The following is a 19380-nucleotide window of genomic DNA, read 5'->3' on the forward strand; positions in this document are numbered from 1 at the left end:
AGGACAGAGGAGAACTGCCTCATAGAGTTTCCAAGAAGCATCTGGTGGATTTGAACTGCTGACCCTTTGGTTACCAGCCATAGCACTTAACTATATGTCACCAGGGTTTCCAATATAGTATATGAATAATCATTTTTCCAGATGTTTAAATAAGAAAATTAACAATGATAAACTTTGGGGAGTAAGTGAAGATAGTGTTGTGTTGGCAAATTAGTTCTCTGAGGGAAAAAAAAAAAAAAAAACCCTGGTTTGTAGCACTTGCTGATTTCCATGGTGTAAATTCTCCTACCAGGTCTAATTTCAGGCTACTGACACTTTAGCAATAAAAAAAAATTTTTTTTTTTTTTTTTTTTTTTTTAGCAATAGGCTAGCAAAATTCCCAAATATCTAGCAATCCATTATTGTGAGCCAGTATGGGCTAGCTCCAACTCACCACTGGGTGAAAACATACACTCTATTTGACAATTTAACACACTAGCTCAATTTATTTAAACTCTATTTTTAATAAATTTTATGTAAAAATAGAAGAAAACAGCTAAACACCATCACTAAATTTTTCATTTCCAGTTCTTGGTTACACATAGCCTTGGAAATAAGCCCAGGCCCACATTCCATGGCCACAAAGGAAATCAGGCAGCAGATACAGAAAACAAAGGAAATGTGCCTTTCCTGTTCTCTTTCTTTCCAGGTTCTTATAAGAACTCATGTTTGTGAACAAAAATAAAAGAAGTATATATGCTACAGAGACTCCAGTGGGCACCTTCTTATTCTCTTTAGTTTATTAAGATGAAAGACACCAGAAGGCAGGACTGTAAACAGGAAGACAAATGAAGAATACTGGGGTATGTGGGCCAGGACATTACGATTTATTTGTCCATTTTTGTGACCCTGATTGTTTTTTAAAACTATCTCAGAGCCATTTTCCCTTAGAGTGGCTACTACTGCCAAACAATAAGTCAGGCAATTCTCAAATCTGCCCTAACCCTCCTACAGTTATTCATCAAAAGACTGACTTCCTCCTGATTACAGAAAGATGCTGTAGAAAAGCACATTTAATTAGAAATCAAAAGATCTGAATTATCATTCTAACACAGATACTGTTTTGCTGTAAAACTTGGATCACTTAACCCCTCTAGGCCTCAGTGTCCTTAATCTATAAAATAAGAACTTCGAGCTTTAAGGTTTCTGAGGCTCTCTTTGGTTTTAAAAATTCTACAATTTTACTATTTCTCATGACCAACCCCTCTTCTTAAATAAGTTCCTTCCTTTCAAGAACTCACACAGATCCTCTGAAGTGTTCTTGGGTCAGAAAGACAGAGTTGGAGAGACAGCCCCTCCATGTGGACAGCAATGTTAGGGCACCAGAGCCTAGGACAAGGGATATGGGAAGAGCAATCCCCAGGAGGCACCGCAAGGATGCTGCTCCCTGAGAGCAACAGGGCCCAGGGCCACAGCTGGGTCTTGGTGAACACTTCACCATGCACCTCATATGTCAGTGCCCACCAGTCCAGGTCATTAGGACCGGAGGCCCCATCACCATGAACAATGTTAACTACTCCTGGTGACAACACAAAATTCCATCACTTTGTATCTCCATTATCTCCCACCGAAGTTTGGTTCAAATTAAAATCCCCACAGAAAGAATCCTACTCCTGTTCTATAATCACCTTTGCCTTTATTTCCAGAAAACGTTCTTTCTACAAGAATATGCACAGAAATCAACAATATCTGAGCCCAGCTCTGAGCCGACATAGATATAAAATAAGAACACAGAATCTTCATGACTCTTGAAGGGATATATGCACACACACACCACATACACCTGTGCAGAAATGGTATACCTAAAGAGGATGATAGCAGAAAAGAACAAAGTCTAGTTTCCAGTGAGATCACAGGAAAAGGCCAATGAAAGCTTTCTCAACTATAGTTTAAAATTTCATAAGCATTAGTTGACTCTTTATGAAGTCTAAAAGCCATTCCCCCTGAGGTTTGAGGAAGTAACAAAACAGTGAAGGAAAGTAATTTTCTCTGAGAGAAAATTCCTAATAATCACAAAGATCTTCATGTCATTTTCAGAGTATAAAATGCCTGTAAGTACATTACCTAATCTGAGTTTCACAACAAGCTATGAGTTATGGGCGTCATGGGAATCAGGAGACCTGTGTGCAGACCTGGACTCCTCCACTCATTACCTTGTGACCATGAGCTACTATTCTCAAGACATGTGTTTACATTTAACAGATGAGTCCCTGAGCGGGGCAAATGGTTAAAGCCCTCAGCTGTGTACTGAAGGATTGGAGGTTCAAGTCCACCCAGAGGTGCCTCTGAAGATGGGCCCTTCTATCTCCTTTTGAAAAATCAGCCACTGAAAACCCTATAGAGCACAGTTCTACTCTGACACACATAGGGTTGAGTCAGTCTATTTCACAGCAATTGGTACTAACAGATGAAGGAACTGAAGCTCAGATGGACTAAATGACTTGTCCTATCAACAGGTGACACACAGCCTGGAACAGACTAGAAAGAACAAAGACCTGAAGCGGTAGCTTCTTTATTACAGCATCAGCATTAACATAAAAATGACGAAAAAATAATATCCAAAGGCTGAGGTGGGCAGGGCAGGCAAAAAAAAGGACTACAGAGACTAAGGAGACAGGAAATCCATCACTGAAAAATTAATGTGGGTTATTTATTAGAGAAATGACTAACTGCATAAATGCCAATCCAAATGGAAGCTATAAAGAGAAAAATGAGGGGGGTGACCATGACTCACATGTGTGACTCCCTCTAAGCCCCAAATCTGCGAGATAACCTCAAGGCTGCCAAAGAGTCAGAGCCAGACATCAAGCATCTCACAAACGGGGTCATTTAGACACATCCCTGGTTCTTTTGAGTACCTCAACTTGTTAAGAAGGGTTAAGGCCTAGAAGCATCCAGGCACCCAAGAGTTCTTTGTTTAAAATAATATCATTTCATTTTTATCCTAAATCTACTGCTTTCAAGTTTTAAGTCATGCCACCTATTCTGAGGGAACAGTAAGGGTGGTTTTTATGCCTAGGTGACCACTTATAGAGATTTCAATCACAGAGCTCTCAACCTTGCTTTTTGCAGCCTGAAGAGTGTTGAGAACCATTTACTTTAACTCTTGGTGTCCCATAGGACCCCTCCCCCTGCTCCATCATGCAAAACACCTTGAGGCATTTCCCAGAAGGATAAGGAGGAACCAGAAGAAGAATTTTACAATGGCATCCCCCAAGGACTTTGGGATGACAGTAGCTGGGATGGAAGATAAAATCGAGGGTGGGAATAAGCCCTGTAGGGGGCACCATTCACATCATATCCTTATATTGGGCAGCACTAGAGTGAGTCCATTTTTCTACTTCCCACTTTCCAGTTGCAATCTCCCTATCTTGAGCTTTGTTTCTCCTAGGGTTTTAGGGGGAAAGAGGCAAGGCAAGGAAAGGATATTAATGTGTAAATTTTTTTCAAATATACCCCTTTAGGAAGTGTGGTGGGTATGACTCAGTTTCACAGTAGAAACTGGTAAAGTTTGCCACTGAGGACTCTACCCCAATCTCTGTGATGCAGAAACAATCACTGTGACATGATTGGGTGCTGACTCTGGGAAGAAAGAATCATTGATTCCAACATCTCTGTGTACCTGCTAACTATAACTTGTGTTGTACCGGTTTAGGCTCTGTCCCTTACATTTATAGAATGTGCTTTATATACCTCAGAGAGTCAAATCCATTCTGCTTTGTACAACTGGATAAGTCGAAGAAAAATGCAGAGACTTACCTTGGCATTAAGAAAAAAAAAATCAAGGACAGCTATTCCGTTTATGTATCATCATGGTCAAATGATAATATGCAGAGTACACTTTGGCTAAGGGGAATAGCAAGCATATACACAGTCAATGTGAGCTCAGCAGAAGGGTGAGGGGTTGCTTCAGTAAGAATTGCCTTCAGCATAGTAACATAGACCCAAATGCAGTGGCTTAAGCAAAACTCAGGGTTCATTTTCACGCATAAAAAAAAAAAGGCCCAGGGGTGGTGGTATGGCTCCACGAAGTCATCGACTCAGATCTCCTCTGATTCATGAACCAACCATTCTTATTAGATGGCTTGTGCCCTCAAAGTCACAAGATGACTGCCAAGATGTGGCAATGACGTCTGTTTTCAAACCTAGGGAGGAAAAAATGGAAAAGCTAAAGGCAAAACATTATGCCCCAGCATTCTATTCCCCTTTCAAAGAACCTTCCCAGAAGCCCCACCCAACAACTTCCGTTTAAATCCCACTGGCCAGAACTTAATCATATAACCAAATGAAAATTGCAAGGGAGGCTGGGAAATGTAGTCTCTTGGCTGCACACAACCTAACCTGAATAAAATCAAGGTTTCTTCTAAGAAAAACAGAAAAATAGATCTTGAGTGGGCAAAGAGCCAGTGCTGTCACAGTGTGATGTAATCTGTGGGAAGCAGGGTGATTTCAGCTGAGCTCTTTGTAAAGTGGACCTGAAATTTTTGAAATGATGAACAGTGTGTGCTGTTGGTGTGTGCTTAGTAGGATAGTGAGAAAAGTACTGAGTCAGGTGTGAGATTCATGATGGGATGAGTGGTGGTCCATGTGGTCTCAGTGGGATGGTGAGGGTTCAGAGAACTAGTTAGTGTCCACGTGGGATCAGTGAGGCCTGCAGAAATGAGCCTTCACTAATACCTTCATACCTACTGCTATGGATTGAATTGTGTCTCCCAAAAATATCTGTCAACTTGGCTGGTCCATGATTCCCACTATGGTGTGACTGTCCACCATTTTGTCATCCGTTGTGATTTTTCCTATGTGTTGTAAATCCTGCCTCTGCAATGTTAATGAGGCAGAATTCAATCTACAAGATTAGATAATGTCTTAAATCAATCTCTTTTGAGATATAAAAGAGAGACGTGAGCAGAGGGACATGGGGACCTCATACCACCAAGAAACAAGAGCCAGGAGAATAGCACATCCTTTGGACCAGGGGTCCCTGTGCTGAGAAGCTCCTCAGCCGGGGCAGATTGATGACAAGGACCTTCCTCCAGAGCTGACAGAGACAGAAAGCCTTCCTCAGGAACTGATATCCTGAATTAGGACTTCTAGCCTACTAAAAAAAAAAAAAAAAATTCCTACTAGACTGTGAGAAAATAAACTTCTGTTTGTTGAAGCCATTCACTTGTGATATTCTGTCATAGCAGGACTAGATAACTAAGATATCTAGTGTCTTGGTTATCTAGTGCTGCTGTAACAGAAATACCACAAGTGGGTGGGTCTAAAAAATGAAAATTATTTTCTCACAGTTTAGGAGGCTAGAAGCCCAAATTCAGCGCACCAGCTCTAGGGGAAGGCTGTCTGTCCCTGTAGGCTCTGGGGAAAGATCTGAGTCTCTTTCAGTTTCTGTTCCTAGGCTCCTTGGTGATCTTCATGTGACATCTATCATCCCATTTGTGAGCCTTATCTCCGGGCCTCAGCTGCTCCTTACATCACTCAGAAGTGATTAGGTTTAGGACACACACTACACTGAAACGGCTTCATTAACATAACAAAAACCCTATTCCCAAAAGGGATTACATCCACAGGTATAGGGGTTAGGAGTATAACACATATTTTGGGAGATACAATGCAATCCCTGACACCTATTTCGCAGCTTTTTTCAAAGCATCAGTCCATAAGAACTACTCAACAGATAAGTGTAAGGTGGGAAATACCGTTGTCCTATATGGAGGCCATGCCTACCCCTCCACCTATACGAAAGGTTTGTGATCAGGTCTGCCTTCACTGGGACAGAAGTTACTTTTATAGGTACAGGTGGCTCCTCTTGTCTATTTGCTATTGTCCTTCCATGGCCACATTTCCTCAGGTTGACAGTCTTCATACATCACAGCCAGCAGGTTTATACACCTCGACCCAAAGCTGGAGCTGCTAACAAATTACCTTGACATGTTGATTGCTTGCCTTATCTCACCCTGGAGGCCTCCACAGTCCTCCTTCACATCGCCACAAGGACTTCCAATTACTGCATTGGTTTATCAGGGACAGCTTTCTTGGTGTTCCCATTCCACTCTCTACGACCTTGGTTATCTGAATGATACATCCTTTGAGTTGTTGCTGCATACCTCTTAGACTTGCCCCTGCTTATCTCTGCCTCTGTCCCTATAGGGTCTGTTTTATTGTCACACAGACTTGGCTTGTGGCCTTTACTGCATCATCTAGCACTAACTGTCACTCAAGCAACTCTAGGAAACCTATAGGTGGCCTCTGTAAGACAGATTTCCAGAAACTGAATGCCAAACCCATTGCTTTATGAGACTTCTTGAGTTGCACAATGGGAGGAAATATTTACTTAGAATTTCAAAGGACAACAGAAATTCTCAATACAAACCGGGAATGTGCTCTGTCCTTTGCCCAGTCAATGCTATGTTGATGACGGGAAATAATAGCTTACGTGTCGTGTGACTGCCCAGCACTGTTCTAAATCCTTCCCGAAATACGCACCCCCAAGCCTACCAGACTCTGGAGTTCATAAAACAACTACAAGTGCAGTGTAAAATGGGATGTTATGGGAATCAACTACTTTAAAAGCCATGCCTAAATTGCTTGATTTGGGCTGGAAGTGTGGTTGACAATATGCTCTTAAGTCAACATGAGCTTCTGAGAGATGACACTGACTCATCGACTTATCTACCATAATCAGCTATAATTCCAGAAATAAACTCAATGTAAAATCCCAAAAATCATGGCCTGAAAGAAGTGATATTTGAGAACCTACCCTATTTTACTTTGCAAATGTATCAATATATTCCCCCCCAAAAATGGCAAGAAATTTATCTTAGCTCGTTTGCCCGAGAAGTTACTCATAGTTGTATACTCAATATAACTGCAAGACAAAGTGCCTCAACTTTTCTGGGATCAGATACTGAGTTTGGTTTTCCCAACCACAGCTCTTGATTTGGGTTAGTTATTTTAGATGTGGAAATTCTCCTTCCTTTTATAATATCCTTTTGAGATAAGTTAGGATTCCACACAGGCAACGTTACTACAAAAATCTAGGCTCTGTGGGGAAAGTGACTTTTGTTTACCTTTGGAATGATGAGGAAGCAGTAGAAAGTGTCACCCATGAACTCTGTATCAAATATCCTACATCACAGGGATATGTCTGGCCTTTTTTGGAAAGGTGGGCTGACCCCAATTTCAAGACACCGCAGAACTCAATATAAATTTGGAACATAACGTTACAATTCTAGAGGCATAGCTAACTTAACAACTGGGAAGAATAACAATTATTGCCCCTTGATTACAAAGTATTTCTTCCATCTTATTACATGTAAAATCAAACTGTAGGACCAGAAGACCATGAGAATTGTGCCATATGCTAAATGAGGATATGAGTGACCCCTCCCTCAACAGCCTTCTTGCTTACCTGGCTGCTCAATAAGATGGAACTCCCTGTGGGGCCAGGACTGGTACTGATGAGGCATCCCAGAGCCAGGGTGGGAAGCTAGACAGCAAAATAAAGCAAGTCTAAGAATTAAAGGTAGGAATTGGGAGTGGGAAAAGCCAATAGGGCTCAGAAGCCAAATGAGCAGTCAGGGATCAGACACATAACAAGAGTCAAAATTAAGCTTGGAGGTTAAAAACTGAGCCAGCATAGGACCATAGTCTCATGGGACAACTCAGTCTGTTGGCATAACATAGTTCATAAAGATAATGTTCTATGTTCTAGTTTGGTGAGTAGTGTGTAGGGTCTTAAAAGCTTGTGAGCAGCTAAGATACAACTATTGGTCTCTACTCATCTGGAGCAAAAAAGAATGAAGGAAAACACAGATTCAAAGAAGAAACTAGTCCACCAGACTAACAGCCCATCCAAACAACAACCTCTTCTAGTACCCAGCTACCACTACCAACAATTCTGACCAGGGACACAATAGAAGGTCTAACAAAATTCAAATTCCTAAAGAAGGACAGACCTACTGGACCAATAAAGACTAGAGGAACCCCCAAGACTACTGCCCTAAGATACCCTTTGAAACTGGCACTGAAGCCACTCCTGGAGGTCACCTTTCAACCAAATAATACATTGGCTTACAAAATAAACAATATCACCTGTGAGGAATGTGCTCCCTCAAGAAATCAACTATATGAAACCAAACAGTCAACATTTATCCGAAAGCAAAGATGAGAAGGCAAGGAGGGGAAGGGAAGCTAGATCAATGGAAATAGAACAAACCCAATGGAAATAATGAGAATGCTGACATACTGTGAAAGTCGTAACCAATGTCACGGAAGAGTTTGTATAAAAATTGTTAAATGGAAACCTAATTTACTGTGTAAACTTTCACCTAAAACACAATAAAATACTAAAAAAAAAAAAAAAGCCAACAGTCAGAAACCAGGTACCCACAGGCAGGCTCCAGATAACAACACAAGTCAAAGATCACAAATTACGTAAAAGTCAAGAGAGTAGATTAAGAGGCACCATCGCAATGGCCTTGACTCTGTAGCACATGCTGTTTCAGGGAAGAAGACTCTTACCTGAGTCCTGTGGGGCCAATCCATGCCTGGTTGTGCAGGCAGAAGAAGGGGATCCATGTCAAATGAGATAGAGACAAATGACAGAGGTATAGATAGAGGTACCGAAGGGCACGTCATAGCATCACTACAGTGTCTGACAAAGGTCAGGGTTTTCAGTCAGTACTTAGTACCTATGCTGCATGAGAATTTCAGGACGCATTGGCCGGGAACACCCATTAGGGGTCAGGGAAAAAATGGAAATTAAGAAATTTTGCTTTGACTCTTTTCCACCTCCTTGTCAGTACCACTTTCTCATCTTCTAGCATCCTTTCCCTGTTGGTTCCTAAGCACCAAGTAATTCCATGCTGCCTGCCTGTGGTCCAAATCCTTCCACTAAGGCATAGTACCCAGATCTATCTCTCCACTCCTCAAAGTCTTCCAAGTTAATATGTATATTAACTTGGAAATTATATATATATAACATAATTATAATATATATGTTTTTACAATTTGGCAGGCATATCACAGATGTTAAGAGAAAGCAAATGTATTAACTGAAGTGTGAATGACTAACACTTTTAGCTCTCCTGAAGGTATTTGAATTTGAAAAGAAAAGCCAATTAATACAAAAGACCCTCTAGAATTCTGCCCCTAGCATTCTAGATGAATAGGAATTAGAAATCCACTGTCCCTCTTCTAAGACTCCCTGGGTGGCACAAACAGTTAACCCAGAGGCACCTCAGAAGGCAGGCCTGGTGACTACTTCCCAAAGCTCACATCCTTGAAAACCTTTTGGAGCACAGTTCCACTCTGAAACACACAGGGTCACCATGAGTGGGAATCAACTCGATGGCAGCTGGTTTGGTTTTTGGTTTGGTGCCTCTTCTGAAAAGATTATTTAAGCATATGACTTGAATTATAGCTTTAAAAAAAAAAAATGCTGGTTTTCTTTTACATTAAAAAAAAAAATTCATTAACCAAAACTTCTAAGGACTCCTTTTAAAGGCAATAATTAACTCAATTTTAATCAGATAGAATTCCAGGAATAAATACAGATTATTTGAATTCTAATGATTTTCAAAAATGGTATTTGACCACATCAAAAATTCAAACATTTCTGTGTTTTCTAAGACAAGAGATAAATTATTCCAGAGACTGCACTGCACAGTGGAAAGAACATGAACTCAGTATCATCCTGGCCACGTTCATCCTTACCCTGGTGTCTTAGGCTCAGTTCTCTAGAGAAGCAAAACCAGTGAAGAGTATATGTATATACCCACCCACCAACCCACTGCCATCGAGTTGATTCCGACTCATAGCTATATACACGTATGTATATATAAACCCAAAAAACCCTGTGCCATCAAGTCGATTCTGACTCATAGCAACCCTATAGGACAGAATAGAACTGCCCCATATGGTTCCCAAGGAATGCCTGGTGGATTCGAACTGCCAACCTTTTGGTTAGCAGCCATAGCTCTTAACCACTATACCACCAGGGTTTCCAATGTGTATGTATATATATATATATATATATATATATATATATATGTATATACACGTGTGTGTGTGTGTGTGTGTGTGTGTGTAGACAGATTTATCTTAAGTAAATGGTTCACTCTGCTGAAGCTGGCAAGTCCCAAAGTCCATGGGCCAGGCATCAGCTGGAGGCTTCTCCTGACTCACATGGCTGCAGCAGCTGACAAACCCAGAATCAGCAGGTCAGATTGCAGGCTGCTGGTCCACAGGGCTGCAGAGTTGGCGAATCCCAATGTCAGCGGGTCAGGCAACAGACTGCTGGTTCAGGTCCCAAGAACTGAAGGTCAGATGATAACAAGCCGGAAATAGGATGCAGGGCAAGCAAGTGAGCTTTGCCAGAACATCCATGTATATCTTGAATGCAGTCCACACCCCCGAGGACGTTTCCCTTTCAAATGATTGGCTGATCACATCAGGGAGGATGACTACATCATTACGTAACCGCCAAATAACAGCATTACATTACCACAAAACTATATCATTACTTAACTGCCAAACCACTGAGAATCTTGGCCCAGCCAAGTTGACACACAAACTTAACCATCACACCTGGTCTCAGTTTTCTCACAGATATAATAATATCTGCCTTGCAAAGTTCTCGTGAAGATTAAAAATAACTTATGCAAAGTATCTAGCACAGTGCCTGGCACACCACAGGTGTTCAATGAATAGCAATTGTTACTATTAGCTAATTTACCTAAGGAAGGCCAATCCTCTTTAATTGTAAACTCACTTCTGTCTAGGCAAAAGGAGAGAGTGTATAGCAGGAAGAATATCCTGGTGTAGTGGTAGAAATCCTGGAATAAGATCCAGAAGACTGGGGAACAATCCAGCTTTATCACCCATCGGCTGTATCATTCCGTGCAAGACACTTCATCTGAAAAATGAGGGAACCAAACTACATAACAACTGTGCTGACTTCCAAATCAGAGGGTATCTGCCACTAGCTGATTGCCTTCCCAGGCAGAGAGAAGGCTGGTCAATGGTTGACACCGTCTGGGGACATCTCCCTAGATGGCCGTATGTTTGCCAAACATACCTCTGCATTCGCCATTCCACCTACAGTTCCCAACCCTGCCTCTCGTCTTTGGACTTTGCACAAGGACACAAATGGCCTTAGACTCATTCATAACTTCAATACACAGTCACCTTGTGATCTAGGATAATCTGCTTGAATTTCCTGCTCCTCAGTTTTCTCCTCTGTAAAAGTAGAAGAGTAATGTTCACCTCGTTGAGTTTTTATGACGATGAGATGAGATACTGTATATGAAAATGATCTATAGACAGTACAGCACCGTGTAAAGTTAGTATAGCAACTATGATTACCAGCGATTTGCACCACTGAAAGCACTCTATGCACCCCAAGAAGTTTATTTCTGAGTCAGGACACTATTCACCTGCGCTCTTGCATCTGTGGGTTTTGTGTGCTCAGAAGAATCAGACAGAATAGCATTGAATTTTGCGGAAATCAGATATTGACTTCGGTTTTCCTAACTGACAAAGGAGGTTTGTTTAAACTTTCACTTATAGGCAAGTGGCAGGAACTTGTCTTAATGGCCCGGAAAAGTTTTTACCCCATTAGCAATTTCCTACCCACGTGATGACGGTTTTCCTATTTCAAGAGGCAACTGCAGAGTTTCAGCAGAGCCACCTATTACGGATGGCGACAAATCAATCCATCGCTGGAAAGAACTGAATGAAGATCTGTCCCTGCAGAACCCCACCCTTAAGCTTTGCTGGACTTACTGTTCCATGGAACACCAGGTTCCTGTGGCCACAGGGAAGCCAGAAAAAATGTAAGGCAGGCTAAGAAGAAGCTGAGCATGCTGTTAGGTTCCTTGAAATCATCCTGGAATGACCCCTGCTTGCAGTGCCATGCAATGTGTGGAATCTCTTCCAGCATGTTCTCCTCCACACCCAAATCTAAAAGTTATTTGTTGATAAAAGGTTTTCAGCACTTACCTTAGAATAGAGTCCCAAGTGCTGGATTTTCGGTGCAGTCAAATATGCAGATGCTCTAATTAGCATTTTTCCCTCTCCCTGAGTCCACCCCATCCACATGTGCAGGTCTCCTGTCCTTGGGCAAGGCTGTTCCCATCAACAGAAGAGTTAGCAATCGCTCACATGATGTAATTGAAGACATATCGCAATTCCCGCCACCCAGAATATCTTCCCCACCAAATGCCACAGCATCTAACATTCCTGGTGTTCAACTCACTGCTAATGGTCTTCTTCCTGAAAATGGCTGGATGAATGGATGGTAAGACACGCTGCACCTGGGCTGAGACTTTGCTACTCACTAGCTCTGCATCCTTCAGTAGGCACTTCACTTCCAAGGCTTTGTTTATTTTCTTCCCATAAAACAAGGTCATTTATAGAGTTATAAAATTCCACAGCTTTCCCAGGCATCACCGCAAATCCTCTAGATGATCTTACAGCTCAGGCGGGTTCAGCAATGCCCGACAATTCTTGCATTCATTCTCTGAAGTGATTTAACAACGCATAAGGTTTTTTTTTTTAAGGTTCCTAGGTGGCATAAATGGTTTGCACCAGCTGCTATCCAAAAGGTTGGTAGATTGAACCCACCCAGCAGTGCCACAAAAGAAACGCCTGGCAATCTGCTTCCCTTAAGATTACAGCCAAGAAAACCCTTTGGAGCACTTCTACTCTGTAACACATGGGGTCGCTATGAGTTGGAATCGACTCAATGGAAATTGACAACAAAAATGCGTACACTGCAATATGTTCTTACAAAGAAATACATAAAAGGAATAATAAGATGAGGCCAGAGGAAAAGTCATTACACCGAAATAAATCTCGAAAGCCCTATTTAATGACAAAGGTGGGGCACAGATTCAGCTTTGAGCTTCCTAGCAACCTATACAAAGAGGCATTAAAATAAAAACATATTGGTTGATCAAGAAAAGTACAGGTCTTCCTGATATTAAGCTCCGAGAGAAATTGATGTAGTAGACTTGGTCCTCAAAACAACCCAACAATAGCTATACTGAGGAGTTTCAAAGAGCTATTTCCTACAGCATCCTTTAATGCAACAGTGCTCCTGTTACCTATTGCTGCATGTTGTTGTTATTGTTGAGTGCCATCCGGTTGGTTCTGACTCATAGCAACCCTACGCACAACAGAATGAAACACTGCCAGGTTGTGATGGTTGAGATTGTGTGTCAGCTTGGCTGGGCCATGATTCTCAGTGTTTATATGTGATCACTCCCATGATGGGATCTGCTGAGCACCCAATCAGTTGAAAGGAAGTTTCCTTGGGAGTGTGGCCTGCATCTGAATATAAGCAGACGTTCTGGCTTTTTGCTTGCTCTGGATCCTGCACTGCTTCCTGTTAGTCTGATCTCCAGTTCTTGGGACTTCAGTTATCAGCTTATCTGCCAATCTTGGGATTCGTGGATATTCACAGCCTGTGAGCAAGAGCCCTGCTTTCCAACCTGCTGATCTTGGGCTCACCAGCCCCAGCGGCTACATGAATCGGGAAAAGCCTCTATCCTTCCTAATCCATGGACTTGGGATATTCTAGCCTCTACAGTCGTGTGAGCCGTTTCTTTGATATATATATGTATATATATGTTTTACTGATTTTGCTTCTCTAGCAAACCCAGCCTGAGACATTGGGCCTGCACCATCCCCACAATTTTTGCTATACTTGAGCCCATTGTTGCAGCCACTATGTCAATCCATCTCGTTGAAGGTCTTCTGTTTTTTTGCTCCTCCAGGGACTGGTCCCTACTGGTAACATGTCCAAAGTATGTAAGAAGCCTCACCATTCTTACCTCTAAGGAGCATTCTGGCTGTACTTCTTCCAAGACAGGCTTGTTCACTCTTCTGGCAGTCCATGATATATTCAATATTCTTTGCCAACACCATAATTCAGAGGCATCAATTATTTTTCACTCATTCATTGTTCAGCTTTCACATGCATATGAGACAACTGAAAATATCATGGTTTTGGTCAGGCACACGTTAGTCCCCGAAGTGACATCTTTGCTTTTCAACACTTAGAAGAGGTCTCTTTTGCAGCAGATTTTCCTAAAGCAAGACATCTATTGATTTCTTGACTGCTGCTTCCACGGGCATTGATTGTGAAGCCAAGTAAAAAAAAAAAAATCCTTGACAACTTCAATATTTTCTATGATGCAGCTTATTGGTCCACTTGTGAGGATTTTTGTTTTATGTTGAGATGTGATCCATATTGAAGGCTGTAGTCTTTGATCTTCATCAATAAGTGCTTCAAGTTCTCTTCATTTTCAGTAAGCAAGCTTATGCCCTCTGCATATCGCTGGTTATTAATGAGTTTTCTCCAGTCCATGCTGCACTACTCTTCATATAGTCCAGCTTCTTGGATTATTTGTTCAACACACAGATTGAGTAAGTATGGTGAAAGGACACAACCCTGACGCGTACCTTTCCTGACTTTAAACCATGCAGTATCCCCTTGTTTTATTCCACTAACGGCCTCTTGGTCTATGTACAGGTCCCATATGAGCACAATTAAGTGTTCCAGAATTCCCATTCTTCTCAATGTTATCCATAATTTGTTATGACCCACATAGTCCAACGCCTTTGCATAGTTAATAAAACACAGGTAAACATCTTTCTGGTATTCTCTGCTTTCAGCCAAAACTCACCTGACATCAACAGTGGTATCCCTTGTTCCACCTCCTCTTCTGAATCCAGCTTGAATTTCTGGCAGTTCCCTGTCAAGGTACTGCTGCAACCATTTTTTACTTATCTTCAGCAAAATTGTGCTTGTGTGTGATATTAATGATATTGTTCGATAATTTCCACATTCTGTTGGATCACCTTTCTTTGGAGTGGGCATTAATATGAATCTGTTCCAGTAGGTTGGCCAGGTAGCTGTCTTCCAAGTTTGTTGGCATAGATGAGCACTGCATCTGTTTGTTGAAACATTTCAATTGGTATTCTGTCAATTCCTGGGGGCTTGTTTTTCATCAATGCCTTCAGTGCAGCTTGGACTTCTTCCTTTAATACCATCAGTTTTCGATCATATGCTACTTCCTGAAATGGTTGGACATCGACCAATTCTTTTTTTATACAGTGGCTCTGCGTGTTCCTATTCCTGTTGCTACAACAAAACAAAACAAAAACCCTGTTGCTGTCTAGTCTACTCTGACTCATAGCGACCCTAGAGGACTGAGTAGAACTGCTCCATAAAGTTTCCAAGGAGTGGCTGATGATTCGAACTGTCAACTTTCTGGTTAGCAGCCAAGCTTTTAACCACTGTGCCACCAGAACTCCACTGCTGCATAGCAACCCCAAAATAGTGGCTTGAAATAATAACAATCATTTATTATTATCTCCCTGGGGGTTGCCTGGCTCCTTTATGGTCTCTTACAGAATTGCAGTCAGATGGTGGCTGTGCCTGGAGTCATCTGAAGCCTAGGCTGGGGGCTAGGACAGCTGGTCCTCTTTAGCTCTCTTATCTCTAGATGGACTCTCCATGTGACTCCAGCATGGTAGCTTTAGGGCAGCTGGAATTCTTATGAGAGGGAGATAATCAGTCAGGCTTTATCACCTTTTATGAGCTAACCTCAGAGGTCACACAGCATCCCTTCTGCCACATTCTATTTGTTAGAAGCAAGTCACTAACACTGGCCTATATTAAAAAGAGAAAAAGAAAAAAACAATCATCGCCATTAAGTTGATTCCAACTCATAACGACTCCATGTGTTACAGATTAGAACTCAGCTCCATTGGGTTTTCTTGGCTGCAACCTTTACAGAAGCAGATCACCAGGCCTTTCTTCCAAGGTGCTGCTGGGTGGATCTGAACTGCCAACCTTTTGGTTAGTAGTTGAGCACAAACTTCTCACACCACCCAGGGACCTAAGAGAAGGGGAATTAGTCTTCATCTTTTGATGGTGGAGTATCTAAAAACATGTGAACATATTTTAAAGCCACCCAAAATGACATGATAGAAATTTGCAATTCAATAAATGCAATTCTTTTGAAAGCCAGAAATGGATAATCTGACTTGATCCAGGAATAAAATCCACACATATGGCCAGTGATAGTTACACTGGGCAGCTCAAATAGAGAACATTTTCATCACTGCAGAAAGTTCTATTGGACAGCACTGCCCTAGAATAATGAAGGAACTGCATATCCCTGGGCTGTCAATCAGGATTGCTAGCCCTTCTAATTAACTTTTGGTAAGTTGTTGGGGAACAGAAAGTTAGCATTTCACAAGAGCATGAACTGCATGAAATTTGTGTTGCTAATAAAAGCATGGTCCATACACCCTAAAAATCAACCAAGTAAAAGCTAGGGGCACTTCCTTTAAAGAAAATGAAAGCTCCTAACCAAGACCCAAATAGCTGGCCATCCTGCCTCCATGTGGCGATTTCAGTGGAGAACCTGCCAGCAAGGCCTTCGTGTTTTCCTCAAGACCAAAAAAACCAGGTGCTATAGAGTCAGTTCTAGCTCATGGTGACCCTCATGTATCAGAGCAGAACTGTGCTCCATAGGATTTTCAACGGCTGACTTTTCAGGAATAGATTGCAAGGCCCTTCCTCTGAGATGCCTCTGGGAGGACTTGAACCTCCAACATTTCGGTTATTAGCCAAGCATGTAAACTGTTAGCACTACCCAGGAACTCCTTTCCTCAGGACGGTTTCCCCAAACCAGTTGGGGGATAAAAGAAAAAAATCTAAGCTACAAAGTTAATTCCTTCACTCTTTCATTCAACCAACATTTTTGGAGCAGGCATGGATGCTATGATTTCTACCTGAAAATTTTTTTCAAAACAGGTTTACCAATCTCCCAGGCCTCAGAACTAAACAAATGTCAATAATGCACCCAAGAAACACCTAGTTTTAAGTAGCATGACTTTCTAATGAAACCACCAGAGAAAACTGGCTGTAAAATGTGCCCTTAAGTGGCGCAGTGGTTAAATGCTCAGCTGCTAAAGGAAAGTTCAGCAGTTCAAAACCACCAGCTCCATGGAAGAAAGATGTGGCAGTCTGCTTCCACGAAGTTCACAGCCTTGAAAACCCAAGGGAGAGTTCTACTCCGTCCTGGAGGGTTGCTGTGAGTTGGGGTCAACTCGACGGCACTGGGTTTGGTTTTCTGCTTTTAAGTAGCTGAAAGAGTTGGCCTGCCACACATAACCATTAGATATAAGCCTATTAAATCGCAAAAGCTAACTGCCAAAAATGGTGCTTTGGGATTTAGAAAAACTGAATCCAAGCTACAGTATTTTCCGGTAATATAGAGAGGTCATTGCTGGTTAGTGACAATAAAATTATATCATCAGCATAGAGAGTACTTATTTTTATACTTTTCATAACAGGCGTACATGAAGCTACAGCATGCACAAATTGCTTCAAATTATTATGAGACAAATTAAAAAGAAGGGTTTGTGGAGGCACGGGCAAAACACAGTCCCATTTTTTAGACTGAAATTATTATCTGACCTCTTTGTAAACCATCCCCGTGAAGTTCCGCTGTGGTTTCAAGCTCAGTTCCACATCAGCGTTAGTTAGCAGATCCTGCATCCCAGCTGTTCTGGTTAGCCCTCCAAGTCCGTCTCCATACTTCCCCGTCCCGCTCTTTGCCCCAGGAGGCTGACCGGCATGCGCTGCACCAACAGGTTCCCTTGCCTTCTGGCTTCTGGGTGAGTTCAGCCAGTGGAAGGAGCCAGCAGGAGATTAGAGAATGGGATGAAAGAAAGGTCAGGGTATCTATCCCCCCAGCTCTCTCCCTGGCAGGCCATCATGGTTTTGCTGCATTCCTTGACCAAAGGCTACGGCTGACATCAGGCAGACTTCTTCATACTGCTACACTCTCAGGTTCCAGTAACCCCTCACTTCTTTTGATCAGTCAGGCCGGTGAGTTGCCACGGCTTCCCGCTACCACTAGCCCAGGGTACTGCACTGTCCTTTGTAGGTTTTCCTCAACCCTGCCTTCACCTTTGTATATATAATTCCTTTATTAATTTTTCTTCAGTTACTCAGTTTGTATGGACTCTTTCCTGATAAGCCCTGGCTGGTACACCAGACCTTTACTACTTTTTATACACAAAGACAAAGGCAAGATCAATAAAATTTGTAAGCCATCTTAATGTTATTCCTGATGAATTTCTCCAACACAAAATAAACAGTGTAACATGGTTAATAATGGAATATTGTACCTAAATCCAACCTGTTCCTCACAGAAATTATTAGTCTACAGAAAAATCCAGAACTATATTATAAAAGACAAAACCAACACACCATTTAAATAAAAAGTCCACCAAAATAGTGGCTCTATGATTTGATAGAGCAAATTTGTCCTTTAAAAGAAGTAGGGGGAGATAAAGTTAATAAGGATAAGCAAATTAGCAAGAATAAGGGCCCCCATTCAGAGAGTAGAACTTAAGCAATTTTGGTGGTAAGAAGTCTTCAGAAGGTGCTTTGTAATGAACGTGAGGAAGTAATACCAGGGCCCCATCAGTGAAGATACTTGTTATCCAAAAGGCTGGTGCAGTTGTTCTTGAGTTAAAGGCCCTGCATCTGCTCTACCCTACACCACAGCTGTGCACTGAATGAATGGGACAGTCAATAGAAACTTCCATTCAAAAAGAAGAGGAACAGGGAGTCACATAGCTGTCACTGGTCCATAGCTATTCTGAAATCCAACGAGGCATATGTACAGGGCCTCATACTCTGGATACAGGGAATGGGTCTTGATTAGGGCTGATTCTACTTCTTGGAAGTGGTTCTCTAAAGCATTAGAGAGTCTAGTAAACACCACTTTAAATTTTTCTTAACCAAGTCTTATTTTGTTGTTGTTGTTAAGTGCTGTCAAGTCAGTTCCAACTCACAGCAACCTTATGTACAACAGAATGAAACACTGCCCAGTCCTGTGCCATCCTCACAATTGTTGCTATGTTTGAGCTCATTGTTGCAGCCACTGTATCAATCCACCTTGTCAAGGGTCTTCCTTTTTTTTCACTGACGCACCACCTTACCAAGCACGATGTCCTTCTCCAGGGACTGGACCCCCCTTGATAACATGTCCAAAGTATATGAGACAAAGTCTTGCCAACCTCACTTCCAAGAGGCACTCTGGCTGTACTTCTTCCAAGACAGACTTGTTGGTTATTCTAGCAGGAAGATCGAAGAAGAATTGATGCCTTTGAATTATGGTGTTGGTGAAGAATATCGAATATACCATGGACTGCTAGAATAACAAAGTTTTATAGCCACACTAATAATTTAATTTTTACTGTAAGGCCATTTCTTGCTTTGAGAATCTTTTGCTAGTTAGAGAGACT

The 19380-nt window shown here is 41.8% G+C and overlaps 1 long non-coding RNA gene across 1 annotated transcript in view; it reads right to left on the reverse strand.

Moving 5' to 3' along the window:
- Positions 1-327: 327 nt before the first annotated feature.
- LOC135230818 (uncharacterized) overlaps positions 328-19380 on the reverse strand; it is a 31864-nt gene continuing 12811 nt past the window's right edge. The window contains exons 2-3 of the long non-coding RNA XR_010321569.1: positions 7451-7528; positions 328-4184 (exon numbers count right to left, since the gene is read on the reverse strand). This is a non-coding gene — a long non-coding RNA (uncharacterized LOC135230818). The remainder of the gene's footprint in view (positions 4185-7450; positions 7529-19380) is intronic.

This window comes from Loxodonta africana, chromosome 3, assembly GCF_030014295.1.
Source record: "Loxodonta africana isolate mLoxAfr1 chromosome 3, mLoxAfr1.hap2, whole genome shotgun sequence".
In the NCBI taxonomy this organism is placed as follows: Eukaryota; Metazoa; Chordata; class Mammalia; order Proboscidea; family Elephantidae; genus Loxodonta; species Loxodonta africana.